Source organism: Mauremys mutica, chromosome 1 (genome assembly GCF_020497125.1).
Source record: "Mauremys mutica isolate MM-2020 ecotype Southern chromosome 1, ASM2049712v1, whole genome shotgun sequence".
Lineage (NCBI taxonomy): Eukaryota > Metazoa > Chordata > Testudines > Geoemydidae > Mauremys > Mauremys mutica.
The window spans coordinates 11,733,277-11,754,721 of NC_059072.1; positions in this window are offsets into that span (position 1 = coordinate 11,733,277).

The window sequence follows — 21,445 nt, forward strand, 5'->3', positions numbered from 1 at the left end:
TCCTTTGCACATGGCCCTGGTCTAATCAATATTCAGTAGGATACATGTGATATTTAAAAGAAGAACCATGTCTGAGCTACAGCAATAGTGGCGGAGGTCACTTCCGTGCAAGTAAGTGGTGGGTTAGTGCTGAGAACAGGGAACGGTTCACCGTGCTAACAAGAAGCGATGCTTTACAAAACTGTGCCGACAAGGTCAGCTTCATGAGTTTGCTTTGGGGGAACCTTCCCCAGTTTTTGGCCTCCGTCTGAAATCATTCAAACCTCGGCAGCTTCTGATGAGCTTTTCTTTAAGTTTTGGGGTTCATTCAAGCTCCAGACCAAAGGGGAATGAGAAAAATATTTCACGACTCCCTGTGAAACAATACTGCTGACTTGTGCACAGCTGCCCTGAAAAATGGGTCAAATTGTGATCCTATTGAAGTATATGGAAATTTTTGAAATTGACATCAAAGGGACTGGGATGTGACCCAGTGTCTTAATTAGGGCTGTAAACAAATGCACCAGGTATTAATGACTAAACAATGGAGATTAATATTTACCGGACTACAGGCAGGTTGGAGACGTGCCAGGATCTAAAGTGTTCCTTTTACGCTTGAAACCTGTTGGTGCGAGCTACACACCTAAATAGGGCTGCAAAGGGATTTCTATAACATCCCTCAATGGGGAGCATTACAAGACGACATCCTTCACCCCCTCAGGATGCCATCATGAAGTTCTAATCCAGGGAAGACTAGAATCAGGACCTTGATAAATCTTGGGCTTGTTCTGAGGTCACCTGGAAACTGGAACACACGAAGCAACTGTCCACTGTCATTAATCCACTGTCATTAATCAGGAGGAGGGATAGCTCAGTGGTTTGAGCATTGGCCTGCTAAACACAGAATAGTGAGTTCAATCCTTAAGGGGGCCACTTAGGAATCTGGGGCAAAGTCAGTACTTGGTCCTACTAGCAAAGGCAGTGGGCTGGACTCAATGACCTTTCAGGGTCCTTCCAGCTCTATGAGATAGGTATATCTCCATATAACAAAGAAATACACTTTGAACTGTATCAAAGGATATCCAATCCTAGAGTAAATCTAGAAGAAACAAAAACCTTTGTTATATTTAATAACAAACCAGACTGGGCAAATTGGAATTAGTACCTGATCCAAAGCTCTTTGAAGTCAATGGAAGTCTTTCCACTGACATCAGTTTAGCCAACACTGAGCATGTTTGAAGATCCACACTCGAAGCACAAGTGCTCACGGACCTATCACAGGTTTGCACAGTTCACAAGTTTGTTAGTGAACTTCCCTCCGGTAATTTATACTCCTGTTAGTTTCACATTTTTTTTAAACTAACATTTCACTCACTAAAGAGAAGCCTATTCTATGTACTTTAGAAGCTACTAAATAGTCCGTACTTGTCAACTCCTACTTCTCCATTTCCTCGAGAGCTGGACAAATGCTGCCAAAAAGTACTGGTGAATTTTGTTGCGCTCACAGCCAAGAATTAGGTTCAGCAGCATGAGTGGCCCTTTTTAGTTGCAGAAAGGGTTGCAAATACTCATTCAAAAATGTATTCCCCTGGAAATACCCGTGCAAATATATAACTGCATGAGTGTTTGTGCTGGAAGTGTTCACATGCCATATTGAAAGCCGGGTGCGTTTGGGAGTGAGCAGAAAGGAGAGCACGTTACTGAGGTGAGCAGAAAGGAGAGCACGTTACTGAGGATCTGTTCATACTGCACTTGTTGGGTGTGATTGGAGTTTGGGAAGACATACCCAAGCTAGCCTTAATCTAGCTGGGTCAGGTACTGGAGCCGTGAAGCTGCAGCCCCTCCCAAACCCTGGGCATTAATAATGCTGCCATGGCTTCACGGCTCTACTACCTGAGCTAGCTAGATTAAAGTCTACACAAGCTGCAGCTGTACCCTGTGACAGCAGGGTAGACATACCCTCAGACAACCAATCATATGGCAAGAATAAGTGAATTGCAAACAGGGAATGACAAAAGGACAGCTGTTGCAAAGAGTTTGCAAGGAAGCTAGAAAGAGACTTTGTATAAACCATTCATTTCATGATGGGCCTTTCCTTTTGTCATTCTGTCCCCGCACATGTGTCTTGGTATTATTTGATTTTCTTTGTGTGTTTAGAGGTTATTTGTTTATAGGCATCACAATTTAACAAGATTACAAAAACACCGAATAAATACATTTAAATGAATCATTGACTAGGGTGACCTTGATGTCAATAACAATCCCCTTTGACTCTATGCAAACATTTTAGCCTTTGCAAATCTGGTAATTCATTGCATCTGTGGAGGTTACAAGTGAGTTTTTGTTTATTTTAAATGACTGCCTAATAGCTGGAACCGACATTGTGTCTCTCCTGCTGACTCACTGGTTAGTAAAAGCACTATAATGAGTCTGACATCTTTAAACACTATTGAACGTACTGTTTCCTTTCAACCAGATATAATTTGCAATCATTCAACTCTCATGTAAAAGAAGCATGTGATAAAGGGTGCAATTTAATATGCCCCTCCCTAGCCATTACAGGAGTGGGTGCAGAAAATGCTGAGAATTCCAATATTATTTAGTATGATAACCCCCAGAGAATACATATTAGCTGATTGCCTTTGTTTAAAAAGGCATGGGGCTTTCGCTTCAGCAAAATCTTTTACATTCTTTAACAGGAGCAGTCTTGACGCTCACTTCTATCATTAATAGACCATAATAATAGCAGTAGTTTTATTTAATGCCACCCTTTGCCAAATTACTTGGAGCACTAAAAGCCAGAATAAAACCATAGTTTAATATTCTAAAAGGATCATAAAACACGGCCCATTACAGTACATAAGCATTAGCACTAACTGAAAGCGGAGAGACCTGTGTTGAATTCCAGACTCTGCCACTGGCTCTCTTGTGACCTTGGGCAAGTCACTTCATCGCTCTTGAGGTAGCTAGATTAATAGATTCCAAGGCCAGTAGGGATCACTGTGATCATCTAGTCTGATGTCCCCTATAACACAAGACATAGAACTTCCCCGAAATAATGTATATTTAATCTAGAGCAGCTCTTTAGGAAAAACACCCAATCTTGATTTAAAAATTGCCAGTGATGGAGAATCCACTACAACCCTTGTTGTTATCTCCATTCTATAGATGGGGAGTTGTGGCACAGAGAGACTAAAGTGACATATCTAAGGATGCATAGGAAGTCTGTAGCAGATGGATACTGAATCCAGATCTGCTAAGCCCCATTTCAGTGCCTTACTCATCAGACCACCATCCCTGTCTAGACCACCCTACAGCTACATTACCTTAGTTTCTTTCACTCTCCCCAAGCTTCTCACCTATAATGATTAAAAGTTTCTCAAATCCTACTAAACTCAGAGACATCTTGTAGCAATGAAGTTCCACAGTCTAATTGTGGATAGTGTTGAAAAGTATTTCCTGCTCATCTGTTTTATTTTTGCTGCCTTTCCATTTCCTGAAGTGTTCTTTTACTCTTGATTTATGAGAGTGGGTGAATAGAAGTGTCCAGTTTACATTACTTTTATCTTGTCTCATTTTCTTCTTCTCTTCTGTAAGGTAAACGGATAACCCCTCTTGAGGGTTTATGAGGACTATCCCGTTGTTTTATGCCATTACTAAGGATTCTCTGGGCCAATGTATGGTCTCAAATACATGCACTACAGCTCTTGTTAAAGTTGAGAGGAAATGTGCTTGAAGATGAAGGGCCAGATTTTGGTCCACTGTCCAGCAGCCTGGAAAATGCCAATGCTCAAAGGGTTAATCTGGCTATGAGTCAGCATGCTTGAGAATCCAGACTCTTTTCAGGCTGTCCAAAGCATATGGAATTTATAACAAACTTCAACAGAAAGTAGCAGTATCCAGCAAACCTGTGGTTTGGCCCCTTTGATATCAGTATTCAAAAGGGCCCCAAATGTTTTAGGAACAAAGAATGAAGTCTCCTTTCCACTCCTAAGCCAGAGAGCAAACAAGGGAGGCAGTTGCCTGGTGGCCCGCACATATGAAAATGGGATGCAAATGAGTGTATGAGGCCAAAAGGCAGAGTGGGGCTTAGAATATTCTGTCATTAGGGGACCCCCAGGGAAATTTTGATACCGCACACAGTGAATCCTTTTTATGTTCAGCCAATTAGCATGGGGGAGATAAAGGCCCAATGATACATAGTCCTGCCAGGAGTGCAGGGCACTGGACTAGATGACCTCTCGAGGTCTCTTCCAGTTCTATGATCTCAGAATATTAGTTATGAGAATAAACAGTCCTGTGGAGGTGGCACATTTCCCGACAGCCTCAGAGATTTCAGGATGATCACCTGTGTGCATTTGCAGGGACAGGTGTGTTTTCATGTGTATGTGTCTGCAAACCTTACAGATCCAGTGCTTGTGGCATGGCTGCCATCTTGGCCAACACACAGTGGATTCAACTGATGATATTTAGAGCATGAGGGGTCACAGCTTGAGCTAAAACAAGTGAACACTTTGCTGCTGGGGGCTGTACCGACTCAGAATCTCCACGGATTGGCACAGACGAGGATCTGCAACGCACGCACACACCACTTTCATTTTTTTTATTGAACTGCTCCTAGAATAGCTCAACATAAAATTTGGAGAAAAAATAATGAAGAAAAAAAACCAAACCCCTACGAATTACCTTGAATAATTTCAAAGAACTTCAAAGAGCCACTTTGTACAACTTTCTGTTTCAGAACACTTCACAATTGCCTTGTGCTTTTAAAACCCTCCATGGACTTGTTCCAACCTCTGGTTTATGCTCTGGGCCCAATTCTGATCTGATTTACAGAGGTGTAAATCAGGAGCTCAGCACAGTCACAGCAGTGAAAAACCATTGTGCTCCAGTAGTATGGTAATGCTAATGAGATAGAGAGATTCTGAACCCTGCCCTCACAAAGGTCCCAATTCAGCAGGGGACTTAAGCACATGCCTAATTTTAAGCATGTGAATAATGCCATTGAAATCAATGAGGCCAAATTTTGTACTTGGATTTGTACTTCAGAGAATCTCTCTGGCCCATAATCTGAACACCTCCTGCTCCCAGCGCAAGTCTGAATTTGGATCCCAGAATGAATCCCATGCTTTGTGGCTTGGGCCCATCACTACTCGTCCTACCAGAGCTTTCTCCTCTTCAGCTCCTGCCATCTTGCACCTCGCTGCCTCTTCGAGTCTCCAGCTCCCTTCGCACATCAGCGGCAACCCTCTCATTTGGATGTGATGTGCCAGCACAGGCTCATCTCTAGCTGTTCCAGACGGTTCATTCTATCAGCCCATATGTCAGCACTAACATAAATAAAAGAGGCCATCGAGTTTCTTTGCCTTGCCAAAAAGCCACATAGATTTCTGAGTGGATTATTGTTTGATTGGCTTCACTGGGTTTTATAAGGGTTTGTACATGGAGTTGAAAATATTAATTTACTTTTAACAAGCTATTTATGTCCTAGCCAGCATCAGCCGCTAATCAATACTGTTCTCCCATCTGTTCTCAGATACCGAGATCAGCACATTTCTAATCTCCATTCTGAATGAAAGGAAAGAAAATGTTTGGTCAGAGAGAGAGAGAGAGAGAGATGGATCTAACCCAAGTAAGGTCACCAGACAGCAAATGTGAAAAATCGGGACAGGGGTGGGGGGTAATAGGAGCCTATATAAGAAAAATACCCCAAAATTGGGACTGTCTCTATAAAATTGGGACATCTGGTCACCCTAGAACCAAGTCTCCAAATCCACACGTCTCTAAACATTTGGGAATTTTGGATCCAAATCTCTGACCTTTGTAGGTTATGGACATCTTTAGAAGGTGATCCTTGTGTAACTTAGCCCTCAGTCTCTTGGGCTCTGATTGATGTTATGTTCATGGCATACAAACAGAGAAATTATGTAAAATCATAAAATACTCTTTCTGGAAGGTTGTGACGTAACACTTAAAATCCAGCACTCTAACACACAAGAACCTAAAACAGAGAGACACAAAGCAGGCTGCTCTGTAAAAACAGAGAAGCACAACTCACCCCACCTTGCTATAAGCTGACTCTGCAGACTGACTGCTGCTAGACCCAGATCACACACTTCCCCACAAAGCCCTTAGCCTGCAAGCAGGACCAGCTTACAATTTTAACACAGTTTTCAATACAGCACAATTAGAAGAATCATTTTCCTCCTTAACAGTTCTCAGCAGCCATCAAGACTGTTTACATCAGGTTCCTTTAAATAGAAGCAGTGTATTGTGACAGCCAGCTGGTCTGTGGAATTACAGTGAAAAGGTGAGATTCTGTTGATATTATTGTTTACTTGTATTGAAGTAGAGCCTCGAGACCCTAATCGTAGACCATGACCCCATTGTGCTAGGGGCTGTACAAACATAGAACAAAAAGACAATTCCTATCCTGAAGAGCTTACAAGTTAAGTATATGACAGGAGACAAAAGGTGGATACAGCAAACAGGCAAGGGAGCACTAGGAAACAATGAGATGAAACTGATCAACATAAAAAACAGAGTTCACAGCAGACCTGCCACCTAACCACTGTTGAGTCTTTAGTAGGCATCATGGCAGAGGATGGGTGAGATCCTGGTCTCACTGACAGCAGTATAAATCCAGAGTAACGCCAATGAAGTTGTTGGATGAGCCTTGCTTCAGTGTCGTGTTGATGGCTCTTTAATCAGATCCTGCTGGCTCAGGGAGAAAGCCATCGGGACCAGAACTCAAACCTAGATCTCCTACATGGAAGCAGAGAAGTCCCACTGGGCCATCTACTGAGACAAACCTTTTTTGGGTCAGCATCTGACTAATAGTTGCTTACTTAAAAATATTAACGTAGCAGTTATGAGCAAGAGGCTTGGTTTGCCATCAAGGCCTATATAGGCATCCCACAGGCCTCTGCACTAATCCTCATAACAAACGAGGTCAATTAGTGCTAGCTGCAGCTTGCCTGATATGGATACATCTCATCTCTAATCCTTACCATTAAAAGCCACCATCGCTGCTCTCATTCTCACAAAGGTGGTGGCTCTCATACATATATTTCAAGCAGGGATGCTGCCGCCTCTCCACCCCCTTCTTCAATATGGAGAGAAAGTAATCGATAGCCCACACAACTAGAAACTGTGGTATCTGGCTGTGCTCTCACTTGGCAGGCTAAGGAGGACAGAGCTGATCACAACTGCTGGCAATCTGGGACAACAAGTCGTTTCTATTCATCTACCAAGGAAGAGAGAAGCACAAGGAACTAAGATCTATTTATCTATCTTAAAGCCTCATAGACTTTAAGGCCAGAAGGGACCATCATGATCCGTCTAATCTGACCTCCTGCACATTGCAGGCCACAGAACCTTGCATACCCACTCCTGTAATAGGCCCATAACCTCTGGCTGAGTTACTGAAGTCCTCAAAATCTTAATTTAAAGAATTCAAATTACAGAGAATTCACCAGTTAGTCTAATTCAAACCAGCAAGTGACCCATGCCCCATGCTACAGAGGAAGGTGATCCCCCCCAGTCCCCGCCCCAGGGTCTCTGTACATCTGACCGGGGGGAAAATTCCTTCCTGACCCCAAATACAGTGATCAGTTAGACCGTGAGCATGTTGGTGAGACCCACCAGCCAGACATCCAAGAAAGAATTCTCTGTAGTAACTCAGAGCCCTCCCCATCTAGTGTCCCATCTCGGGCCATTGGACATATTAGCAAATAGCAGGCATGGATGGGCCATATGCCATTGTAGGCAACCTTCTCGTACCATCCCCTCCACAAATTTATCAGTTAGGTTTTTTGCTCCCACTGGTTCCTTGTGAAGGCTGTTCCAGAACGTCACTCCTTTGATGGTTAGAAACCATCTACTTTCAAGCCTAAACTTGCTGATGGCCAGTTTATAGCTGTTTGCTCTTATGTCAATATTGGCCCTTAACTTAAATAACTCCTCTCCCTCCCTGGTGTTTATTCCTCTGATGTATTTAAAGAAAGCGATCATATCTCCCCTCAGCCTTCTTTTGGTTAGGCTAAACAAGCCAAACTCTTTGAGTCTCCTCTCATTAGGTAGGTTTTCTGTTCCTTGGATCATTCTAGCAGCCCTTCTCTGCACCTGTTCCAGGTTAAATTAATCTTTCTTAAACATGGGAGACAAGAATTGCACCCAATATTCCAGATAAGGTCTCACCAATGCCTTGTATAATGGTACTAACATTTCCCTCTCTCTACTGGAAATATCTTCCCTGATGCATCCTAGGATTGCATTAGCCTTTTTCATGGCCACAACACATTCATGGCTCATAATCGTTGTGTCATTGACCAATACATCTAGGTGTTTCTTCTCTGTTGCTTCCAACTGATACCCAAGTATATAGCAAATATTCTTCTGCATGACGTTGCACTTTGCACTATTAAATTTCATCCCAATTCTACTATTCCACTTTTCAAGGTTATCCAAATCTTCTTGTATGATATTCCAGTCCTCCTTCATCCTGGCACTACCTCCAAACTTTGTGTCATCTGCAAATGTTATTAGCATACTCCCCTCTTTGTGTCAAGGACACTAATGGAAATGTTAAATAAGATTGGCCCCAGGGCTGATCCTTGAGAAACACTAAGTAACCTTCCTCCAGCCTGACATCTTTCAGCATGGCCCACTGTTGTCTCCCCTTTAATCAGTTCTTTACCCACCTTTTGATTCACAAATTAATCCCTGTCATTTTCAATGTAACTAATCATTTCCCATGTAGAACTGTATCAAATGCTTTACTGAAATCCAATGAGATTAGATCTATTGCATTTCCTCTCTCTTGGAAATTGATTATCTTCCCAAAGAAAGAGATCAGGCTAGTCTGGCATGATGTACCTTTTGTATAACCATGTTGTATTTTATCCCCATTACCTTTTATCTCTATGTCCATAACTACTGTCTCTTTCAAAATGTGTTCTAAGATCTTGCATATAATTGAAGTCAAATTAACAGGGCTTGTAGTTTCCCAGATCATTTTTTCACTTTCTGAAATACAGGCACTACATTTGCAATTCTCCAGTCATTGGGTACGACCTCTGAGTTTACGGATTCATTAAAGATCCTTGCTGTTGGGCTTTTGAATTCATCCTCCAGTTCCTTTAATATTCTTGGATGGAGATTATCCGGGTCCCCAGTTTGGTCCCATTAAGTTGATTGAGTTTGGCTTCCACCTCGGATGTGGTAATTTCTACTTCCATATCCTTGTTCCCATTAGCCATCCTGCCACTGCCCCAAGCTCCTCATTACCCTTATTAAACACTGAGGAAAAATATTCATTTAAGTGTTGGGCCATGCCTAGATTATCTTTAACCTCCACTCCATCCTCAGTGCTGAGCAGTTCCACTTCCTCTTTCCTTGTTTTCTTTTTATTTACATGGCTAAAGAACCTTTGCTATCTATCTATCTATCTATCTAATGATTGTAGGGTTTCACACTACTACCCATCACTGTAATATCGAAGTGCCTTCCCTGTAAGATTTGTTATGGGACATATTCATCCTTGGGGTGCCTCCTTATGTCCATGCATAATGTCCTCAGCTCCAGCGCCTTTTGCAGGCTGTCTGCTTTTCACCGGGACTTCCGTGGCTTGAGCATCTGGCCAAGTCACATAAAATTCAACCCCCCTTCCAGGGTAATAATGTCCCGACTCAACCCCCTCTTCTATCCTCCCCAGAATCAACCCTCTGCATGCTCTTTGCCCCGCTCCTGGGCTCTGCAGAGTCCCTCCTCACTCTGTCACAGCGTGCTGCCTTCCAGAGCCTTCTCCTTGGCGGCCTGGCTCCTCCTGAGCCACTGACCCTCAGGGCTTCTTCTCTGGAGCTTCTCTTCCCCCTGGGCCTGCTTTAGGAGTCTCCTTTTCCCTAGCTGCCCTCTCCCTTCAGGGGCAGTCTCAAGGGACAAGCTCCTTCCTGCAAGCCCCTCTGTTGTTCCTTTCCCCTTGAAGCTCATCTCCCTCCACAGCCCAGCTTCCCTAGCCTTGCCCCTGTTTCAGGGCTTAACTCCTCTTTTCAAAGCCAAGTCCTGCCCTCCTCTCATGGCCTGTTACCCAGGGGCATTCCTTCACCCTGCAGCCCTGCTCTCCTTCCCCGTCTTTTCCTAGCTTGGCTAGGATCCCATCCCAGAATTATTCTCCCCCACCACCTGAACTACCTTCTTGCTATTCCCAGAGAGGGACAGCAGAGTCTCTCCCTACAGCCTCTTTCTGCTACAAACTTCCTCTCTTTGTACTGTCTGGCCTGCTCCTGGCCAGCTGGGCTTCAGGATTCATTAAGTCTCCCCCCCCCCCTCCCCGCTCCAGGTGCAGCCTGGTATGTTCATTGGCCTCTTAAGCCCACATTTACCCGTTCAGGGGCTACATGGGGTACGCACCCCAGCATAGATGGCTTGCTGTGTTTATTTGATTAAAACCAAGGGTGGACATTTATTTGCAAGTGACTGCAGCCTTCAGCCGTCTGCTCCTTTGGTATCGCAAAGGTTGGGCACCCAGGTTTTAACATTCGCCACAAGCCTCCATATGCTAAAGCTCAAGGCAGTTTCTAAACCAAGCCATAGAGATTCAGTGGCATCAGACAGGGTTTCTTTTCCCCCCTTAGAAGCACCATGGTATCTTTTGCAGAACATCAGAACAATCAAGCTTTTCAGAGAACTGATTTGCATTCTGTCTCACTGCGTTGCCAGGGTCACTCCAGGTATGTCTACACTGCAATTAAACAGCCTGGTAGCCAGAGTCAGTTGGCATGGGACAGTCCCTGGGTTTCTAATTGCATAGTAGCCACAGCCTCTGTGCTGGCTGCCTCAGTGAAAGGAGAATCCTGGCTTTCATTGGAGAGGACGGCTCTTATTTAAGTCACATCAAAGGAAGAGCAAAATCTTTGGGTCCAACTCGCCTTTCAGTTATTCGGATGTAAATCAGGAGTCACTCCATGGAAGCCAATGGAGTTACGCCAGCAAGAAACTGGTCAGAGAGAATTAGATCCTTGGAGTGCACCGTCCTTTCTTCGGAAGGTGGTAAGCGCGAGGTTATAGCTTTGCCACAAGCCCTGCGTGTGGGTCAGTGTTTGGTGCTGCACTGCCCCAGAGGGAGAGCAGGGGAAGAAATGCATCTCAGAGAGGTACAAAGAGGGGTAGAAATTGGCTAGTGGTCCATGCCAGAAGCAAGTGTTTATTATCCCTTCTGCAATGGCTCAGCTGTGCCACCTGGCTCGTTGGAGTCTCACCAACTTCGGCACCCGCCTGCTTGGAGGGCTGACCAATCACCTTCCCTTGCATGTCTCAGGCCAAAATCTGAGTAGAATTTCCACCTGTGTAGGGGCGCAGCCTGCCTCACAGTCTCGCCCTAAATGCTTCGTTTCCAGTTGGTTGGATTAGCGATGACTAATGAATAAGAATTACTCCCGAGGGCAATTATGCCTAACAAACTTGGAGGGAGCAGGGAGCCTTTAAGCCTTTGGGATCTGTGCAGTTATATAGGCTCTGATCCATCCCCACAGCCAGCCCCGGACAGTGTGAGGTAGCTACCTCTTTTGGGCACTGCCCCTTTAAAGTTTCCAAGGAATCCACCTTTGAAGACAGGGTCTGAAGAGCCAAGCTAGTTCAAGATGGCGGCTGCTGCAGAGGGAGCGGCGTAACCCACACTAGGGGAAGTGCGAGGCTTTGTCTCCCCCTGCTCGTCAGAGCATTTAGGCAGTTTGAGTCTGTTATGGCATCCAGCTAAACAAGCCTCTAAGCCTTTAGTTCAAATGATGACAGCTCATATGATTAGCTCTGCAAATTCAAACCCAGATTTGGGCCCAAGCAGCGTTGGTTACCATCACACCCATGGCGATCTCTCAGAGAGATTTTACAGTTGTTCTTTCTGGTTTTGTCTGGCCGAAATAAGTCACTCGGGACCAATGTACAGTTGCATTTTGTGTACGAGGAAAATAAAGCACAGAGCAGCAGCTCGTATTTCCTCCTCCTCCCAGTCTGAATCCTGGCGCCAGCGAGCTCCGACAGAATTAAAATGCATTATTAAGTTTAAACATCTTTTCAGAAAGGTCATTTCCCAGTCTCTGCCGGTTCCTACCTTGCTATCTCAGAAACTCCACCGGGCTGGGATTTATTATCCTGATGATAATGGTGTGCTTCATTTTCTCCATTCTGTCAATTTTTTACTCTTTTCTTTATTCCTAGTATGGCTAGAAGTGACTCAATATGATGAGTTGATTGTTATGCCTTTTGAATGAAAGTCACTATGTGGTCCCTTTTCTCAACTGCCTTCACCCCATGACATTATTTCTGGGGGGGAGATGAGATGTTACATCTCAAAGAATTTCACCCCGGTGGAAAATGCCAGCAATTTTAAATAAATACATTCTCTGAGATGTTACATTACCCTGCAGAGCCAGTGCACAGCAGAGATAAAATGGCTTTCCAGAACTGATTTTGCTTCCCCGCAAGCCGAATGGAATATCAAAGCCCACATTTAAAAGGAACCATTAGGAAAAAGGTTATACAGAATGTTATCAACGGAAAGATGTTGTAAATGAAACGGAAATGATTGCCTGAGAAATCGTTTGCTTTGCTACCGAGAGGGTAACAACAATAAATAATAGAGCTGAAAACTGAGATTCCTGCTCTGATGTCAGAATATTTTCTGTTTACATTATTTTAAAATAAAAGATCAAAGTATAAATCAAATATAACCTCCTACCTAAGTAACGTGTTTGCTGTTAAGTCAATCATTAAAACAATGGGTCTGACCTAAGCTGGTGTACATTGACGTTGCTCGCTTAAAGTCAACGGAGCTGCACATGTAACAGCTACAAACCCTGGTTGTCGGCTTGCGGGATTGAACCTGGGACTTCTCCTGCAGCTTAGCACATGAGCCTCTACCACATGAGCTAAAAAGCCTCCTGGCTGTTAGCTAAGGCTGTAGAGCAAACTCATTAATTTCTCTCTCTGTAAGTGGTCTCGATGCCACTAGATGGGACAGAGCACCACACCCAGGATGTGTGTGGGTTAACCACACATTTACACCGGCTAAGAATCTGGGCCCATACGTGTAAAGAGAAATACAGACCTATGCAAACATATAGAAACCTGCAATGATGATTACACTTTATTTGTATTATGGTAGTGCCTCGGATCCCCAGCCAAGATCAGGACCTCATTGTGCTAGGTGCTGTATGGACACAGAGACAGCCCCTGCACTGACAAGCTTATCTAGTCCTTTTGTAAATGTAAGCAGAGTTAGGATGAGCCCCACCCTGACATCTGGTGGTAAATTATGGGGAGTGCGGAAAGAAGTTTCAGTTATTTGCATTGGCACTCCCACCCCACTTAGCATACCACAAAGCAGCATGGGATGATTATTTTCACAGCTGTGGGACCCCCCAATTTCGTTGTTATTGGGGCAGGAGCAATGAAATGTTGTCACCCTGATTGGGTAAATGGGGAACTACAAAATTGTCTTGTGATGGGGGGTTTCATTGTCAGCAGGATAGCGCTTGCTAGACGGGGGACATGGGTTCCAAAACCCCTTGGAAAGAGAGGTTGGGACAGGTATCTGTATTTGGTGGTGCAGGCTCCTTGTGTGAGCCAGAAGCACCAATTCCACCTATGCTTCTCTCCACTGTGAAATGTCAGAGTTAATTTTTGATTTCCTTAAGAATTTAGATGCAGGTTACTGAGCTGAACTCACTGGTACTGGGGCTCCCCTACTATGAGCTGAAATCACTGAAGAGCTGGACTTGCTGAGCTGAGAGCACTGTGCTAATGAGTGGGGGAGCCTGAAGCAATACTGGCAGAGCGGAGTGGAGCAGTTTGTGCAGCCACTGGGTGAGTGGAGCTGAGCAGCTCGTGAGGGCGGCTGGAGCGGATCACAGAACAGCTGGTGGACCAGAGCAGCTGGCAGAGTGGAGCAGCCCACAGAGTAAGCGGAGCTGAGCTGTTTGCGGGGACGACTAGTGGAAGCAGAACCCCACGAAGAGGCAGGGCAGTTGGCCCCGAATCACGTAAGGTGCCCCTTTCTACCTAGGCTGGGGAGGGGGACCTCTGCAAAGAGACTCTTGAACTCTGGGCTGCCTGACCCGGGACAGAGACTTTTGAATTGTGGGACTTTTGGGACTGTGGGTGATTTGGGGGGTTGCTGGACTCAAGGGCCCAGAGAGAAGGACACGGCCCAAGTTGCTGGGGTGGGTCTTTGCTCACGGTTTGACCTATGAACTCCAGTTGAGGTATTTTCCAAATTTCATGCTTGTTGTTGTTTATCTTATGTAATTAAACCTTTTCTGCTACACCAAGAGTCTGTGCTTGCGAGAGGGGAAGTATTGCCTCCTCGAGGCGCCCAGGGGTGTGTGTAAGATTTTCCCAGGTCACTGGGTGGGGGCTCGAGCTGGTTTGCATTACGTTGTGGGGAAGGGACCCCTAGGTATTGAACCTGGCCCTTGCTGCTATTGTTTCAGCCTGGCAGAGGGGTTACATAAATATTGGGTTCAGAGTAGCAGCCGTGTTAGTCTGTATCCGCAAAAAAAACAAAAAAAAAACAGGAGTACTTGTGGCACCTTAAAGACTAACAAATTTATTGTAGCATGAGCTTTCGTGAGCTGCAGCTCACTTCTTCGGATGCATAGAATGGAACACACAGACAGGAGATATTTATACATACAGAGAACATGAAAAGGTGGAAGTATGCATACCAACAGGCAGAGTCTAATCAATTGAGATGAGCTATCGTTAGCAGGAGGAAAAAAAACTTTTTGAAGTGATAATTAAGATGGCCCATAGAAGGTGTGAGGAGAACTTAACATAGGGAAATAGATTCAATTGGTGTAATGACCCAACCATTCCCAGTCTTTATTTAGACCACAGTTAATGGTATCTAGTTTGCATATTAATTCAAGTTCAGCAGTCTCTCTTTGGAGTCTGTTTTTGAAGTTTTTTTGTTGCAAAATTGCCACCTTCAAGTCTGTCACTGAGTGGTTAGGAAGGTTGAAGTGTTCTCCCACTGGTTTTTGAATGTTATGATTCCTGATGTCAGATTTGTGTCCATTTATTCTTTTGCGTAGAGAGACTGTCCGGTTTGGCCAATGTACATGGCAGAGGGGCATTGCTGGCACATGATGGCATATATCACGTTGGTAGATGTGCAGGTGTACGAGCCCCTGATGGTGTGTCTGATGTGATTAGGTCCTGTGATGGTGTCACTTGAATGGATATGTGGACAGAGCTGGCATCGGGCTTTATTGCAAGGATAGGTTCCTGGGTTAGTGTTTATGTTGTATGGTGTGCGGTTGCTGGTGAGTATTTGCTTCAGGTTGGGAGGCTGTCTATAAGCAAGGACTGGCCTGTCTCCCAAGATCTGTGAGAGTGAGGGATCATCTTTAAGGATAGGTTGTAAATCTTTGATGATGCGCTGGAGAGGTTTTAGTTGGGGGCTGTAGGTGATGGCTAGTGGTGTTCTGTTATTTTCTTTTTTAGGCCTGTCCTGTAGTAGGTGGCTTCTGGGTACTCTTCTGGCTCTGTCAATCTGTTTTTTCACTTCAGCAGGTGGGTATTGTAGGTTTAAGAATGCTTGATAGAGATCTTGTAGGTGTTTATCTCTGTCCGAGGGATTGGAGCAAATACGGTTGTATCTTAGAGCTTGGCTGTAGACAATGGATCGTGTGGTGTGTCCGGGATGGAAGCTGGAGGCATGTAAGTAAGTATAGCGGTCAGTGGGTTTCCGGTATAGGGTGGTATTTATGTGACCATCGTTTATTAGCACAGTAGTGTCTAGGAAATGGACCGCTTGTGTGGATTGGTCTAGGCTGAGGTTGATGGTGGGATGGAAATTGTTAAAATCTCGGTGGAATTCCTCGAGGGCTTCTTTTCCATGAGTCCAGATGATGAAGATGTCATCAATGTAGCGCAAGTAGAGTAGGGGTGTTAGGGAACGAGAGTTAAGGAAGCGTTGTTCTAAGTCAGCCATAAAAATGTTGGCATACTGAGGGGCCATGCGGGTACCCATAGCAGTGCCACTGACTTGAAGATATATATTGTCCCCAAATGTGAAATAGTTGTGGGTGAGGACAAAGTCACAAAGTTCAGCCACCAGGTTAGCCGTGATATTATCGGGGATACTGTTCCTGATGGCTTGTAGTCCATCTTCGTGTGGAATGTTAGTGTAGAGGGCTTCCACATCCATAGTGGCCAGAATGGTGTTTTAAATATTGGGGCTGCTCAGTGCTGGAGTACAGCAACCCCCCAGGTGCCAGTAGCGTGCCAGGGGCACCAAGACTTGGAGGCAAGAACTGCAGGTGCTCCTGCATCTAGGCCTCGTTGATGCTCGCCTGGGTAAGTCTCCATAACCATGCCAACCCACGGCTAAGGGAAAGGGTATTTTGCTAGGGCGGGCGGGAAAGGGGGAGGTTGCAGATACCCTAGGTGCAGAGGCTTACGCAGTTACAGTTCAAGGTGAGCAATAGCAGTAAATGTTTGGGTCCCTGGGGAGTCCTTTTGAGAGTCAGGGCTCTTCAGGGCTAGTGCTTGGGGTGTCCTCTCCAGCCCAGTCACTCTTAGATTGAGGGTTTCCCAGCCAGGCTCAGTAAGTGTCTCTCACTGGGGCCCTTCTGCACTGGCTCCCTGCCATATGTCTCACACAGAACTGGTCCCATCTGTAATGTCCGGCAGCCACACATGTTCCACACGCTGCTCTGCACACGGTACCTAGGGAGTCTTCCTCCATCCAGCTTCCTGCAGCTCCTGGCTTCCTAACAGAGACTGGCCACTTCCTGGTCCAGGACCTTTCCTCTGGCCTGGCCAGGGAAAGGAGAGGACAATGGGGAAGGGACTGATGGCATTTGGGAGTCATAGGCCTCTGCTTAGCAAATCTATCACACTTTGCATCTGAGGTTGGCAGATAACCGTATAAATAGGCTTGGAAGAATTAGATATTTATCAGTAAATACAGATAAACGTTGATTTCACCAGACACATTGTGAAGCAGGAGAGCCGGAAGCTCCCTAGAAGTGGGGGTCCACTGTTGCCTGGACTGTGGCCCCACTCCCTGCTGGGCCCCCCAGAGGCCCCATCTGTCCCTCGCCCCTGCTACCGAGACCCTGCTGTCACTTGGCCTCTTCCCCCGAGGCTCCTCCAACTGCTTGCTCCTCTCTGCCTCTCCCCTGCATCACTCACCCTTAAGGCAGGTAAAAAGTGATGTGGCCATGCCCCCTCCCCCCGATGTGAGACTTTCTGGGGGGTCCAGAACTGTGGTTGTCCTTGTTAAGCCTCTGCTTTAGCCAAAGAGATTTGTTGGTGTTAAACTGAGTGACAGCTCTCGGTCACCCCTGCTTGCTAGCGCGGCAGACAAGCTCTTTAGGACTGCACCACTCCTTTGTGCCTTGCAGGTAACACTGGATACACCCTGGTCCCCAATCTCCCTGGAAGAGTGTTCATCTGCAGCACCCAGCCCTGGTCACAGAAATGACCAAATCTGCTGTGCACACACCAGCCTGTTGGGCCTGCTGAGGTTTCACACATTGGTCCTACAAAACCCAGGAACTCTTGGGCACCATCTACCGGCACGTTATCTATTACCTATTAATGGGTATACAGACGTAGGGCCTGCTCAGAACAGCCGGTTGCATCCCCAGCTGCGGTTCTGAGTTATGAAGCGTAGGCTGTGAGCTGGCTGTTTCCTGGAACTTCTTGGGTTAACAGACTCTGTTATTCATACCACTAGACCAATCCAGGGCTGTTACTACAGAAAGGTTAAATGTTTCGTCTGAGGTCACACAGTGATTCCATGACAGAGCTAGGAGCTAGCGTAACCTTTGGGTGGGCTAATGTTCACTAAATTGCCCTTCTCCAGTTCCCATAAAAACCCTCAACTCCCGTAGAAAAGCAACTGGAGACCCAGAATTCAGTCTCCAAGGATTTTCAGCAAGGCTTGCACGGGGTCAACCTCCCCACATTCAAGTCCCAAAAGGAACAAAATTAATGAATTTACTTAAGTAACAACTTTATAAAATCTTATGATAAAGAAACATAATAAATTATAATAATTTAATTTTTACAACATAACATGGGTATTTTATAATCCATAGACATTGTCTTCACGGTTGTACATAAACATAAATAAAGAAAACAAATTAACCCTAAACAGGTCAGTCCCCACAGAAACACAGTGAGAAGAAACTCAGGAGTTCCCCGCAGCTTAGGCTGAGTTCACTTGAGTCTCAGTTAGAGTCTTTGATCACCCAGTCTACAGTCTGCGGAGTCCCTGATCTACATTAAAGAGTTTTGTCAAACTAAAGTTATGTCAACACTCAAAAAGCTCTATAATAAAAAATCAGCATTGCATGTTCACACTCGCTGCCTCCGTCGGCAGTGTGAGCAATGCATTGTGGGTACCTAACCCACAGTCCAGCTCGACACCTTCTGCCTCTAGGTCTTGTGGGAAGGCAGAGCGGATCGCAGCACATCTTGGGTCCGGGCTCAATGTCCCATGATGCACTGATTTCCATCCAGGGCCGGCTCCAGGCACCAGCCAACCAAGCACGTGCTTGGGGCGGCACCTTGGGGCGGGGCGGCGCTCTGTTTTTTTTTGGTTCGTTGGGGCAGCGCTGGAGAAGGTTTTTTTTTTGTTTTGGCTGTGCAGTGCTCGGGTGGGCGGGGGCTTTGGGTGGTGCGGCGCTTGATGGGGGCGGGAGCTTCGGGCAGCGCAGGGCTTCGGGCGGCATGGTGCTTGGGGAAGCGGGGTTTCGGCAGTGTGGGAGGTTCAGCGGCGCGGTGCTCGCGGGGGAGGGGGGTACGGCAGGGCGGCGCTCTTCTTTTTTGCTTGGGGTGGCAAAAAAGTTCGAGCCGGCCCTGTTTCCATCCCAGCATTCCATGGGCTTCTGGCTTTCTTTTGTGGCATTTTTCTATGGCCCTCGTTTGCTGTGCACCCTGGCATCTTTGAGTGAAGGGATGCAACATTTCCCCTCCACTTGCTTTTAAGAATCTTCAGTTGGAATCCATGTGGACTCGTCCTTTGCTGAAATCATTGTGAGCCAGTCAGCTAACTGATTAACCAACCACTCAGTTAAGTGTATAGATTAAAAAAAAAAAAACCTCCAACAATAAAATACAAGAACTGAGAACAGCAAAATATAAATGGCTCTTTCCCCATTACATTGGCCAAACTGGACAGTCTCTATGTAAAAGAATAAATGACACAAATCAGACGTCAAGAATTATAACATTCAAAAACCAGTTGGAGAACACTTCAGTCTCCCTGGTCACTCCATTACAGAGCTAAAAGTTGCAATATTACAACAAAAAACTTCAAAAACAGACTCCAACGAGAGACTGCTGAATTGGAATTAATTTGCAAACTTGACACCATTAAATTAAGCTTGAATAAAGACTGCAAGTGGATGGGTCATTACACAAAGTAAAACTATTTCCCCATGCTTATTTCCCCCCCCCCCCACTGTTGCTCACACCTTCTTGTCAACTGTTGGAAATGGGCCATCCTGATTTTTTTCTCCTGCTGATAATAGCTCACCTTAACTGATCACTCTTGTCATAGTGGGTATGGCAACCCCCATTTTCTCATATTCTCTGTGTATATATCTCTTTCTACTGCATTTTCCACTGCATGCATCCGATGAAGTGGGTTTTAGCCCACGAAAGCTTATGCTCAAATATATTTTTTAGTCTCTAAGGTGCCACAAGCACTCCTGTTCTTTCCCCATTACTACATTTAAAGAAAAGTTGGTGACTCAGACTAGTTGAGACATTTAATTAAAACAGTTTGGCTAAACTCAAACAACATTCAAAGTATACAATTAAGATAGAAGAAATTATTTGCCCCTTTCAGTAATTAGCATTGCCCATGCTTCCCTGTTAGAGGCTTAACAAGATCACTGAGCTTCTGCAAAATGCTTCAGAGTTAGGGCAAACAGCCTGCTTTCTGCTCCTGGGCTCAGCTTCTCCCAGCTCACCCAGGGCACATGACTCTTTGTAAAGCAGCTGCCCTGACCGCTTGCCCTCATGGAGTCTGCCCCAGCAACAGGGAACCTATTGGAGCAGACCCCAAAACTACCACACCCCAAATCCAGAAGCTTCTGGATGTATAGTGCTAAACCTGCCTAGCAACAATTACCCGGACACAACTCACTCCTACCCCACAAGGGGTCTCTTAAAGAGATAGCTCCCTATTAGGCATATGGGTTACACAACTAGCTGACACGCTGGTACATTGTTATTATTTGCATTATGGTAATGCCTAGAGGTGCCAACTGAGATCGAGGCTCTGTTGCACATACATACTGTGAGACAGGCCCTGCCCCAAAGAGCTTAGGGTCTAAATAGACACAAGACAGATCAGGAAGGGGAGCTTCCTTGTATTAGAGATGGGAAACTGAGGCACTGAGAGTAAATGACTTGCCCAAGGTTACACAGGGTGTGTTGTCACAGAGCCAGGAACTGAACCCAGATCTCCAATGATCAACTAAAACTTTTACCACAAGATCACCCTGCCTCTAAAACAGAGGCTCCCATATGTTTTTCGCTGCACCCCCTTCTCCATGGAAGCTACATGACTGGGTCCCTCCAACTCCTGCCTCTCTGGTGCAGAAAGTGACTCACTGAGGGGAGCAGGCAACTCACATCTTGGCTGGTGGCAGGACCTGGCTGGCTCCATCCCCGGAAGAGCCCATGGTAGCGCAGCATAGAGTGGTCTGTGGCTCCTTGCTTGCAGTCTCTGGCTAGTTTAAAATATGTGGGGCTGTGGCTGGCCCAGTGTCTAGGCGGGGCAGCAGCAGGGAGCGTGTGCAGGGAGCCCCCAGCAGTCAGGCTGGGGAGGAGAGGGAAAGCAGCAAAATGATGCCAGGGTGGGGTGAGGTGGGGCTGTGCTCCTTTCCCTCCCAACTGCTAGGGATTCCCTGCCTCTCTTCCTGCTGCTATCTTGCCCTGGCCTGAACACCTGGCTGGCCACAGCTCCATGCCCCTCGAGTGCCCTCCAGGACCACACCCCACGGTTTGAAAACCAGTGCCCTAAGACATGACTTAACCTTGCCTGCACTGAAACAAAGTTGGGTTAACATCACGGTGGTTAGCCCAAACTTTTCAAGCTCATGTTCCAACCTGGCCCAATGTTCTACTGGAGCTCTGAGAGAGTCGATACAGTTTGCCAACCTTTTGAAGGAACCTGGGATGACTTAAGAGTTTGCACAGTGTGTGCTTTTGCAAGGTTTGATGCAAGAGCCGGGTGGAAAACTTTTGAGAATGAGTATTGATTTGAATTGTTTTACTCCCTCAAACCCCAAAACTCAAAGTGAATCTCAGTATCCCTGGGTGGATCAAAACCAAAGGCAATGCTCAAAGGAAGCATAAAGGAAGAGTTTTGGACAACTCTAGCTAGTGTTATGGTAATACTGGTGGCTGGTGGTTGAGCTGAGATGGGAATGAAGTGAAACGG